The sequence below is a fragment of the Gallus gallus genome, chromosome 10 (genome assembly GCF_016699485.2).
Source record: "Gallus gallus isolate bGalGal1 chromosome 10, bGalGal1.mat.broiler.GRCg7b, whole genome shotgun sequence".
Lineage (NCBI taxonomy): Eukaryota > Metazoa > Chordata > Aves > Galliformes > Phasianidae > Gallus > Gallus gallus.
In genome coordinates, this window is record NC_052541.1 from 8,128,114 (window position 1) to 8,141,080 (window position 12,967).

Genomic DNA, 12,967 nt, shown 5'->3' on the forward strand with positions numbered 1-12,967 from the left:
CATCTTTCAGCTTAAGTCAAGTGCATATTTTTGAGGTACTTTAAAGTTTAAAACTGCATTAGAAGCTTTGACTTTTATATTATCTCTGATTCAATCTGTCTTTTAATAGATGCATGTGCACAGTCTAAATTTGTCCCTACTGAAATGAAAGTCTAGGAATAGAAAACATGTTTTTATTTTGATAGCTCAGTGTACGGCCAGGAGAAGTACTCTGCTGTGTTTTCAGACTCCAGAAAGCAGAAGTGAATGATATTAGTGGGCTATACCTAGTTATATTAAAATGCTTCTAGACAGCCTTTGGAAATGGATGATTAGGTTTAACTTCTTTTCCACTGATTAGAAAAATAATCAGTTCAAGGTATTATTTGATTTCCATGAACTTTTACATGCAAATAATGTGTTTTATTGTGTCCGTACAACAAAAGCATTTTAAATGTAGGAGTATAGTCTCTCTACATGCTACATGGCATCCCACTGAGATGGAAAAGACAGATTCTCAAATGATGTTATATACCAGAACATAGTCGTAGACAGCAATTCAGATGAAGTTCTATTTCATTTAAAATATAAATGTAATAAGGGCTTGGGCAGCAGTAGGAAATAGTTATTGATTTCCATGCCCGATGCACCACTGGCTTCTGACAAAAAACTGATTACAGATACCCTCTGTTCAAGAAAGTATCCAAATGTTCTGCCTGGGGCAGTCTCATAGATGGTGTTCTGCTGTCAGAGCCTTTGTGTGAGCTCCCAGATGGGGCTAATGAATGGTGCACGGGCTGCCACATCTTAGACAGACTGTGCATTAACTAGAAGGGCTGCAGTGGCTTGCAGTTATGGGGCTGTTTTTCTTTGAATTTATCTGTTGCTTGGAAGGTAATTGGCTGCAAGAACCAGTGGGTATATTATCTTATTGGAAAAATCCCTAGTAGCTACCAAACATTAGGTATTTCCTCCACTACACGAGACTAGTGGGTCAGTTTCATTCATGACCATGGGAGCTTCAAGTCATGGACTATAGAAATTTCCCATGACAAGTATTCTCCAGAGGTTTGGTCTCTGAGTTTGCTGAATCCTGTCCTCAGGGAATAAAGGGACCAAGGGGTCTGTCTTGAATCCCGCTGTCATTTGCAGTGAATCATGCAAAGGTTGGGCTGCAAGAATCCTGGCCCCTTGCAGTCCTAGGGTTCATCTTATGCAGAGCACAGTCCTCTGCACAGGCAGCAGTGTGTGAGGAGTCCTGTCCTGTGCAGGGCCTCCTGTGCTTCACTGGTTCTAAGGCGACATTGTCCTGTTATCTTGCTATGACCCCAAGAGCATTTATTTTCAAAATATTACACTCAGTGTTCTCAGGGCAGAATTTTCTCATCATTCCTGGTTCATAGAAAACTAAAATAGAGCAATGCCAAATTACAATTAAGTCAATGTTTTCATGGAAAACATTTATTCAGGCTTTAAAGCCAGGTGTACTGACCACCGGCAAAATTCAGCTCCTAGAATTTCATGGGATGACATTTCTAATACTTGTAGCACAAAGAACAGTTGAAAAGCTCAAAAGGAAAATGGATTTTTCATTGTATATATTGCTTACCAGAGAGATTTTCTATTAATTGATGGAGGTGTCACCACTGAGCTATTTTCACAATTTTCTCTCTCCTTATTTACTAGTATTTAATGATCTATAAATGCATGACTACTAAAGGTAATTTTCAAAACGCATTAGAATAACTATTGTATTTCATTATTAGTCTACAACTCAATTAGCTGAAGATGTAGCTGAAAGACTGCCTTTTATAAAACAGGAGAGATATGGAAAGCACTTAGAAAATGAATGCCAAAAAGCTTATTTCTCTGTTTTTTTTTTTTCTTTAAAAAACAAACAAATGAACAGGAAATCTGTAACCTAGCTTTGTTCAAAGTTACAGCTGGAGTCCTGAAACAGGTTTAATAATTTTCTGTGTTAGAAGCATCACAGTGGCTCGTTTTGGTGGTCATAGGTGTCGATAGTTGGGATGGTTTGCCAACCCAAATTGTTCATCAGGCTTTGTTTGGGGAAGAAAAATTGTCAAAGTTATTTGAGGAAGCTCAGCAGGAGAGTGGAATGTCTGGAAAATGCCATTAAAATGTTATGGCTGTGGTTCCAGGTGACAAGGGACTAATCTTGAATAAAGAAACGATAATTTGTTTCTTGCTTTGTATTAGTGTCTTTTTTTTTTTCATTTTTAAGTGATTTTTTTAAATTTTCCCTCCCCATTCTTCTTTCTTTTCTCTAAAGAATTTGCTAAGAAGTTGCTAAGAATTTATATCCCTCAGGATAGAAAGGGAAATAAGATCTACAAGGGGAGAGGGATGTTAAATATCAAGGAAAGCACAGGTACATTTCTGTTGTCAGAAAAAGCATATTTGAACTAGGCCAGATATTTCTGTATGCCACTGTCCTAACTCATACTGCTACCATAACTACAAGTATAAAAGTATGCTGCCATCGATTTCTATAGCATAGTAGCAGATTAGATTGAAAAAAAAGCTTCAAAACTTTGTGTGGGCATTTCCAGAGAGTATTGTATAAATCCTACGTGACATGACTGTTCGTGCTGATAAGCGGTGAAAACTAAAAATGGCAGAGAAACAAGTCCAGAGCGTCTTTTAAAGACTTTCATTAATTCTCTGTGAAAAAGCAGAAAGAAGCTCTCCATATATAACTGGAGAGCATACAAAGCACTACAAACTATTTTCAACATATTCCTTGTCTGCCACAAGAGAGCCCCATCTGTTAAAATCTTGTCAGGAACATCAAATTAATTTTTAAACAGATCTTAAAGCCTGCAAGTAAAAGCTCCACTTCTTGGCACATCTAATTTCCTTGCAAGTCATACTTGAATGGTACTGGTCTTAAATATTACTAATGAAAAATCAATGGCTGGGGAAATAGTGAAAATTATTATTGCCTTTTCCATTTTGTGTTGAAGTGTTTCTGAAATCTGTGTTTGGTATTTAGATTTATGGCCCCTGGCAAAGGACATTTGCTAGTCACTTCATTGTGCTCATAGTCTGCTTTTGTCTTAAATTGAAGTCAGAGTCAGAAACACACAAATATATATGTATGTATGTTTCACTGTAATCAATAGTAATTAGGAGTTGTTTCAGATAATGCTAAGTATCTGGAAATGTGCTTATGCACGTTTGAATTTGGCTAATTGGGTTGTTCTCTGACAGTAGTAAGATTTGGGTCTTATCATGAGGCCATTCTCTTTCCTGTAGGTTAAGGTATAGGTATGAATGTGAAGAGTACTGTGACACACACTTTCAGTGCACTGTTTAAATTTTTACTTTATTGGACAATAGTCTCACGTATTTGTGAGTGGAGCATTAAGGAAGGGCTGTGTCCTGAGATTGTCCCAGCACACACTGGAGAGATGAACACAGAGATACTGTAAGCTGTTCTCAAGTTTGTGAGATCATCTTTATTTTTCTGATTTCCTATTGAAAGACATGATTTTGATGTACCACTGAAATGTCACGTGTAGGTACAGTTTGTTCAGTACTGAGTTTGTATTTCCTTCTTGCTTTCAGAGAAAAGCTTTCCTTCTGCCTTCTTTCTTCTCCACACTCCTTACCACTGTTGATAAGAAAATGAAGACAAGATGATCTCTTCTGTTTATACATGTTTTGTTGTAAGGCTTTTGCTTTGGGCTAATTTCTTCCACTTGGCCGGCCAGCTTTTCTCCTGGGATCTCTGATAGTTGCTGTAGTGTTTGGCAGCCTGTGGCTCTGCAAGGTGTAATGACTGGCTTCAAATTTTCTGCTTTCTTCTGTCACTATAATACCTGGTGTTAGAAGTGCTGTTTACGAACTCCTTTTTTTCTTTTGAGAGGGAATGACAGATTACCATTCATCGCATACACTTGTAAACATTTCAACTGGAAGTAACCAGAAGAGTAGTGCAATTATTCCTTGTAGCTTTCTCCAGTATTGCTCTTCGACATTATAGACAAACCAGCATGAATATTCTTTTTTTCATCTGAGCAAAAGCCAATGCAGTTTTGTGTTAGGACTCCCATCACGACCAATTTCCTTTGCTGTCAGTCTACACCTTCTGTTTGTCATTTCTTTCTTAGTATGCTATTTAAAATATGAATGTTCTTTCTTTGCTGCATATACTGTGAAGTCTGCTTTGTACAATGTGTCAAGTTTTTGTATCTTACATTTGCACTTATTTAAGTTGGATTTGAGCTGTCACATTCAAAATTTGCTATATTTCTAGTTCACAAAATGCATGTGGAATTTTCCTGTGATGGAGTGACTGTTGTGAACTGGGCTCTTTGGCAAATAATTTCATGCTGAGGAACCAGATGGACAGGCACCCAAGCAGAATACCTCCTTGTTTAAATCAATATGAACTGGAGGCCATTTCTTGGTAATTGAGTTAATGAGGTCAGTGAGAACTTCTTACTAGGAATAATTTGAATGATTTTGTATTCTTATAATCACTTGTTATGAATGTACAACCAGTGTGATCATTCCTGGCTAGCAACTCAGAGATTTAAATGTTGAAATGGATATTTGTGATGACACAGGAAGTCTTTGTGGAATTCACAGTATTTTCAAAAACTCAGATCATTATTTTAGGTTCATAGGAATAGTAATTTTTAAAATTATTTTTAATTTGACTTTGTGTTTCTCAGGCGTTACTTAATAAAAAAAAAACAACTGTGCCAATTCTCATCCTTAAACCAAAACCCAAATCCTCTCTTCCTTGCTTCTGCTATCTCAAAGGAGGTAGTATGGAAATACTTAGAAATTTGGTTGGCATTTATGCTATGAATGAGAATTTTGAAAACTGATTGGGCTGAATATGGTTGCTTTTCCTCTGTATTTTGTACTGAATGTTGTTTTATTCTCTACTCAGGTGTAACTTTGATTTTATCTTGCATTTTAGTCTTGGAAAGAGTTTTAGCATTAAATGTGCATAAGTGACATTTGCCCCACAAAGATGGTTGTTGTCAGGACAGACTGAAAAAGCAAACCAAAAGTAAATCAAAAACTCCTCTAAAGAAATGACTTTTTGTGGACAGCATAAATTATAGTGAGATAATGGAAATGTTACTTGATGTAAACGCTACCTGATCAAAAGTCAACACTTGTACAAAATTATTTTCCAGACAGCCTACTTGGGAATTATGTAGTAATGTAGTGCACCTATAAGAATATTGCTGATTTTTAAGGGTGCTGTTGCATTAAGAGTTATTATATTCCTTTGAGAAATTACTTAAGTAGTATAACAAGTTTTCCACACAGGCTATATTTCTGCTACATTTCTAAAACACACCTGTGAGAATTAAGAGTTGGGCAGCTGTTGCTACTGAGCCTCAGGGTCACCTTCAGGCAGTGCACTTGTGAGGCTGGGAATCAGCTACAGTTCAGAAAGAAAACCAAAGCCTTTTATAACTATATGCTTTAGATGGCCTGAACTCTTCTGGAAAACTCATAGAGTGTAAGATGACTCTATAAGGGTCACCTAATAGGATTTCTATACAAATTATTTCTTAGAGGAATTTTCTCTGATTCTCTAGTGTAAAAAAGAAATTGCACATTTAGACTCCTTAGCTTCCAGAATACCTACTGCTCTTCCGTGGCACAGTTGATACTGGAATATCTCCAGCATGAGTGAGAAACTACAGGCAGTACAAAAAACACTAGCAAGATTTTGTACAATATTCAGGCAACTTTATTTCCAGTCAATTGCTGCAATTTTAACATTATTTGTGATGTATTATTTTAGCCACTGTTTAGCAGCAGAATAAAAAGACAGCCTGATGTGAATTTCAGAGTAACTTCTTGAATTTTAGTTAAATAGTATTATTTCCTTAATTATTTCTGGTATCCTTAAAACTAGAGGTAACATGAAAATTGGTATCTCTTGGCATGTCAAAACCTCTGTCAGACCAAATCAAAAGTACAAATTCAAAAGATTTTTGAGTGGATATTAATATTCTTCTGTAGCTAAGGCGTGCTGCTCAGGATGAAGGCATAAAGAAATGAGAAGGTCATTTCTGATGGAAACTGTCTATTCTATTGATGCCAACATTAAATATCACTTTTGTAGCTATGGAAAGTCAAGAACTCTTGTGAAGGTATTTATTTAGGGAATTCCATTGAAATCAGACTTGTAGGAGAAAATTGAAAGGCCCCTCAGCTGCCAAGCAGTACATGAAGCCCTTCCCAAAAATCAAGGTAATAGAACAGAAAGCTTTTTTTTTTTTTTTTTTGCCTGCTTGTTTTAAACAAATGGTGTTACATGCTGCAAATTTCCCTGTGGCTGGTGGCAGTAACTGAAGTTGAACCCAAACCTCAGTGCATGTCAGTAGATACAATCTGCATTTTGTTTATAGTCAATCAATTTCCTCAGTTATTGTTCTCTCCAGGCTATAATGAAGTAAATCTTTCTACATTTTTTTTTTTTTTAAAGCAACAAGTTAGAAGCCTGATGTTGCTAAATAGAACTGATGGCCATTAGAAGAATGTACGAATTAGAACAAGAATCAGTTCATACTGAAAACAAGATTTATTGTTTTAGGTGAAAGAAATATAAATTATTTAATTGCCTCACAACAGCATAATTCCATAATAATGCTTCATAACAGCACAACATCACACCAAGGCAGAATGGAACGTTATCAAGCTTGCTAACATATTAAGAGTTTAAAAACAAACAAGCAAAAGCATTTGGATTCTTTTCTTTTGCCTTCTAGATATGAAGCTGTGCTAGGTATGTCCAGCTGCTACAGGGTCTATGGATGCCTAATTATTGTTTGCAGCTGAGCTAACCTGACAACGGGAAACACCTGTGCAGTTGGGGGGCCCTTTGGAAGTGCACTGGAGCAAGTCCAGCAGTGCCAGTCAGGCTGCTGAGGGGACAGCGAGGTGAGGGGGGCTCTGCTGAGCGGTGAACAGAGTTGTGAGGGGCAGCTCCCTCAGAGGGGTGCAGGGGGAGAACAGGAGGAGGGCTGAGGAGCATCTGCTGGGAGAAGGTTCTAGAACTGGCAGGATGCGGCTGGGAGCTGCAGCAGGGGCAGGTGGCTCATCAGAGCTTCAGGTCAGTCCCTGTACTGTCAGTAAGACTTGAATCTTGACTGAAAGACTTGAAGAATGACTGAAGAAGATGGTGGTAGAGAGGAAGAGGCAGCCATCTTCTCTTGCGCTCTGGTAAGCCAATTTTTTTTTCTTTTCTTTTTTCCCCTTTCTTCTTCCTGAGGAGGATAGCTTTGAGTTAATAATAAAAAAAACATTCCATCTATCATGGGAAACTTAGGGTTGCTTCCTCTGATTTCTTGCTGGGGCCTCACCAAGCTTCCCGTGTGGAAGGATAAATAATCTGATTATTACTTATTTCTTATGTTCGGAGCAACCCACTTAAAAAAAAAAAAAAAAAAAGTGTGAGGTGAAGGTGTGAAACTCACCTACTGCAGCTATGCTTAAGTAGTGAATATATGAATATATTCTGCTGCTCAGGTAGTTACGATCGCAGTGCAGCTGCTGCCTGGAATGTAAAGGTGCAAGTTTCAGATCAGTGCATTATGCTGACTTCTGAGGTGCACAATATGCTTCTTAAAATGGGGCTGTATTTCTCCAAAATCTCTTCACCAGATCTTGATTTTGTTGTGATAAATCATGTCTAGGAGTAGAAATTAAGAGTGAATTGGTCTTATAGGTTTCAAAGATGTTTTGGTACAAAATAAATTGATATAAGTGTTAAATATTTTGCATTCTTACATTAAAATATAAGTATCCATTCTTCTGTATTTTTTTTAGTCCCTCCATTTTTTTCCATTCTTTCTATAATATGTATAATATTGTTATATATGTTATGCCTAATATGTGGAGTAAAGTTATTTCACTTTTTTTGGACTAAGCTCGTTTAGTCTTTCAAGCAAATCATACAAGTGGAGGATGAATGCTATCTTTAAAAACAACTTTATGCTTAGTCTTGTTTCTGTAATCTTATCGCTTCCTTTTATCAAACTTCGGGCTGCTTAATATAAAGCTCTCTGGAGGCAGCATTACTTTCTAACATCAAGTTATAAAACTGAGCTGTGTTTTTATGGCTGTGGGCTAACAGAAAAGCATGATTCCCCTAGAGGCTGTTGCAAGCAACTTGGTAAGAAAAAAGACAGAAATATTTTGGGAAACAGATTATCCCTGACAAATGTATACAGCTGTCTAATAGAGCAACCTCCTCAGACCCTGTCCATGTCATGGGATTTTTCTGGTCTCTCTAATCTTCTTACTTTTACTGAAGCCTGTTTCGTATCCATTAGTATGCATGTGTATATTCTAATAGACTATAAAAATGCTGTGTGACCTACTTACTGAGAACCTGGTTTTACATCCCATTAGTGTGCATGTACTTTCACAGTAATAGACTTTTAAAAATGCCATGTGACCCATTTATTCTGCTTCATCAGTGACTCCCTATGAAGTATGTGTCTGTATGTGCACGTGTGTCCTTTTTCATTGTTTGAGAAAACCTTCCAGTGCTGAAATAGAGCTCTGTGTTGTTTGGACTACTTAGACAGTAATATGATTTTTTTTTTTTTAATAAAATAATACATGATACTTGAAGACCTTTGCAATGAAAGAAAACAGAACGTAGATAAAGCAACCTGTACTTAGAAGAGGATTAATACTGCAATGGAAGCTGGCCTATTTTTTAAAGGAATCCTTCTCAATTTACTGACCTATTATTTCCTGTTGAATTTGCTCATGTCTTGCTTGATTTGGTTTTCTGAGGTTTACTCAATATGTTGAGCATATATAACTGAAGAAATACTTTTTCTTCTTATATTTTCTTATTAGTGTAATTCCTGAATATTGTGAACGAACATGTATTTTGTTTGCGAGCTGCCATCTGCCTGTGTCATTTGGCATGCTTTATTTTCCAAGCTGTTCTTTGTAGGTATTTTTTTTAACATCTCTATAAAAGTTTTCCATTGTTCTTTAAAGGCTGAGAAGTCCTCGACGATTCTAATACAAAATAGCTGTATAGTTTGGGTAATCTTTGTCGCTCCTCCTTGTACCTTCTGTTGCTTTATTTTATTATTTCTGAGGACAAGATCAAAGGTTAATGGCATGTAAGATCAAATCCATCATGGACTGCATAGTGATGTTTTGTTTTTTTGTTCATTTTTTAATACTGCCTAAGATTTAAATGTGCTTTTTTTGACTGCCACTGAACAATAATCCAGCAGTTTGAAGAAATTATCTATTATAACCCTGGATCTGAAATCTAGGTGAGGGAACTCAAAGCTCATTGCATATTTAGAATGTGACCGTATCCTTATTTGTATTATATGGCATTATTTATATTTAGCCTGATGTATTTCTTTCACCCCATATACTGTCCTTTCAAGGACATACTGAGGTTTGTGATATAGTGCTGTTCTTAAAAGTGTGCCCATGGCATCATGGATTTGGGTGATCTGTGCATGGGTCTCTCTATTTTTGAGCATATACTGAAGTGTTTTATACCTTGAAATAAGTATGTGATAGTGGCTCTATGCTATCACTCTTCTTGTAGCAGCCAGACTGGTAAGGAGACTATGTGCTGTGTGACATAGGAGAGTACTGATAACTTCTATTTCTCTCTTTGGACTCTCATCAGCATGTGAGATAATCCCATGTGCAGCTGTACCATGTAAACCTACACACTGATCTGGCCTCAAACTCATTTACTTCTTCCCTATGTGCACCTGGGAATCACCAGATCGTGTCCACACTGCAACTCAGAGACTTGTTTAAGTGGAGTGTTCATGGTCACCTGTTCTGGACTCCAACTGTAGATTCTTAGATTTCCATTGAGAACATGCTCAGAAAGTGAGAGAAGTCTGAACTAAAACAGATTATGGTATAGCTGTATTACATAAACATATTTTTACTACTTGAGCATGATCTGTCAATTGTGCATGAAGTCTTTACTGTTACTCAGACTACTCAATGGGAAGAGGAAAGAATTTTTGTATGAAACTGTCAGGATTTCATCCATTTTAATTCTGCTTCTATTTGCCTGAATATTCTCTCTTCCTCGTAAATGTCATTGAGTGCTCAGCTCTTTACTTGATATGTAGAAACGTGACTACTCAGAGATTACTTGTGTGGCTATTCTGGAGCAGTATGAATGGATGCATAGTTTAGAATGTCAATATTGGTGAAGCCTCAAATGCTGCCCAATAGAATGCCATGTTTAACTGGACCAGTTGCCCCCTTGTTTCTGTGACGTGTACATTTAATCACAGGACTGGATTTCTGTAGTAAAGATATGAACAAGCGGTAGCACTTCATACTTAGAAATTGGGAGGACCACAGATTATCTTGTTTAGTACTATCTCTTTATAGCATATTTCATTATGAAGTTGAATAATACTCCTTTGATTTGAATGGAGTATGTTATTAAATCTTTGTAGATTAGAACTCTAATGGAACTAAATCTTTATTCGGAGCTCCACAACTTTGCATTTTGATACAGGAATGGCAAAATATATTCTTCCTTAAAAAAAGTCTTCATATTATATAATATCTCCATTTTAGTGCTTAGAATTTTAGCAACAATCCCTCGACACTATTACTATCTTCAACAAAACATTAAATGTTTGTGTTTGTAAAACTATCTTGTGAAGATGCAAGTTAAAATTATGGTTGGAATGAACCATTATTACTCAATGGTAATTGCTTTTATTTTTATTTTTGTCCCAAGCAATGATTTGTGAGAGAGAACTTCTGCATGCTGTTTCTCACTCACATGTAATATGTCAATATTACTACATTAAAATCTGATTTTGGTGGAACTCAAGAAGTTAGTGATTTGTTTTGTAGCTGAGTTAAACTCATTTAATTATTTGAATCTTTTTTCCACCTCGGATCACATAAGCTCATCATTTAAAGTAGTAAGTCATTTTATGAGAACTTTGAAAATATCCAGTTATTTGGGTAGTACTATCGACATTGCTTCATCTGAGAGCTAATTGAACGCTTCTAGGAATCTATTGCTAACTCATCTGGTGTTGATTAAGGTTAAGCTACTATACCCAGTAGTTATTGAAAACCAATCTTTTGTAAGTGAAGAAGGAAGGCTTTTTGTAATTTAAAACTATTTCAGGGTGAGGTGTTTTGAGCACTGCATGCAGTGCTGTTACAGATAGAAACTGTTGCTTATTCCAACAGCAGTGATAGCCTTTTGGTGCCTTATCTCACTGTTTACTAAAAACAGAGTGCTGTATAATATCTTGGATATATCATTTAAAATCCCCCCATCTGTGAGTGTACTAAAACAGTCTTGTTCTCCATCTGTCCCTTATTTCTGTCAGATGGTTGATTCAGTGAAACGTATGGTTGTTTTTTTCTTTCAAAGTGTGTCAAACAGTGAACGCAGCTAAAGGAAGTATATGTAAACATACCGCTGTTATTTTGTAATACATTATATTACTATTTTTAGCACTAGGGATTCTGAGACAAATCTCCAATATAAACTGAGATTTTTTTGTTTTTCTGAGGAGAGGACCTTTTCTGTGTACTTTCTTATTAAAAAAAAAAAAAAAGTATATTTCCTATAAGAAGACGTTGACTCATGCTCTGTTTGTATGTTTACCTGAGTGCTTTGAACCTAAAGTTGCTGCAATGATACTGGGGATTTGAGCTGATTGCTTTAGAAAAGCAGGGGTGTCCTATGGCAGAGTAAGAAAAGAAAAAGCTCGGTTTTAAGATGTAATCGTGGGTGGATTTTTTTTTTTTACTTAAGTATGTTTTCTCTGTAGACAACTGATCTCTGTACATAAGGAGATCTTGCTGTAATACTCATACCCCAAAGTTATAGATTTTTCTAGATAACTTTTATGCATAAGGACTTGTATGTCATTCTAGCCTCTGGAGGCTCCTGTAACGTTAACGTCGTGTGCTTATGTAAATCCTTTGGATGAGATTAGAAACCAGGATTCTAGTTTTAACTGACATTACTGATTTTAGTACACGGTTCTAATTCTCAGTGGAATGACTGAGAAGGTTATGTTTTCCTCACTCCTCTTTGTGACTTTTTTGTAGGTATCATTTTCCCTCCAATCTCCCCTTTCCCCCTTTGGAAATGTATTTCCAATGCCAGATCATTACAGATGGTCAGGATCCTGTTTATTTCTCAGTGCAATCTTATTTATCTATTAGCTCCACAATAAAACAGGATGCTCAACAATAATTAGCACTTGAGGAAATAGGGCTGTGCTATGCTGGAAAATGCATTGAAAACAGAAATATATTCATTGACTGCTTTTCATGGACCACTTTTAGTCTCCAGGTTATTTTGGAGAAGTTTAAATTTTGCAATCCAATTCATGACGATATGAAATAAGGAAAGGTGTTGGATTGTGAGAACAGACTCAGTCTGTAAGGATTTAACTATAATTCTTGGTGTAATTTTTGAGTAGATATATCTTTTTGAAATACTATTTTTATGTTTTTCAAGTTTCAGATTAGCAAAGTCTATTAGATATACTTACTTTCCTTTTTCTTTTTCACTTGGGCTCAAATATTTTGACTAATTGTTTCTTGATGGGAGCTGCTATTATTAGCATTGTGCTCCAGCCTGATGCTTTCATTCTGCAGGGAAAATAATTTTTCTCAGTGTAGCCAGCATCATTCCTCAGCTGTGTTTCTGCCTCTGTGGTTGCATGTTTTCCACCTGCTTTGTCCTCATTTGACATAGCTTGGTAGATGACGATCTTCAGTGGATGCCTGCTGTGACTTTAGCTCAGATACTGGCTGGTGATCTTGGCTATAAATATTATTTCTCTCATTTATTATAAGCTTGTCAAAAGAGAGGAGTTCTAGTTTCACTCATTTGGAATTTTAACCTGAGCATTAAGGGCTCAGAAAAGTCAACTCCTGATTCTGAAAATACATTTGAAGAACTTCTTGATGCAAAATTTGC

General features: G+C 36.4%; 1 long non-coding RNA gene and 1 other non-coding gene across 2 annotated transcripts in view; both read left to right on the forward strand.

The window, feature by feature from the left end:
• The window catches only part of LOC124417127, an 86,806-nt gene extending 80,075 nt beyond the window's left edge, over positions 1-6,731 (forward strand). Inside the window, exon 6 of the long non-coding RNA XR_006931129.1 lies at positions 3,571-6,731. This is a non-coding gene — a long non-coding RNA (uncharacterized LOC124417127). The remainder of the gene's footprint in view (positions 1-3,570) is intronic.
• A 158-nt stretch (positions 6,732-6,889) lies between these two features.
• LOC107054177 overlaps positions 6,890-12,967 on the forward strand; it is a 62,173-nt gene continuing 56,095 nt past the window's right edge. Inside the window, exon 1 of the transcript XR_006931130.1 lies at positions 6,890-7,203. This is a non-coding gene — a transcript (uncharacterized LOC107054177). The remainder of the gene's footprint in view (positions 7,204-12,967) is intronic.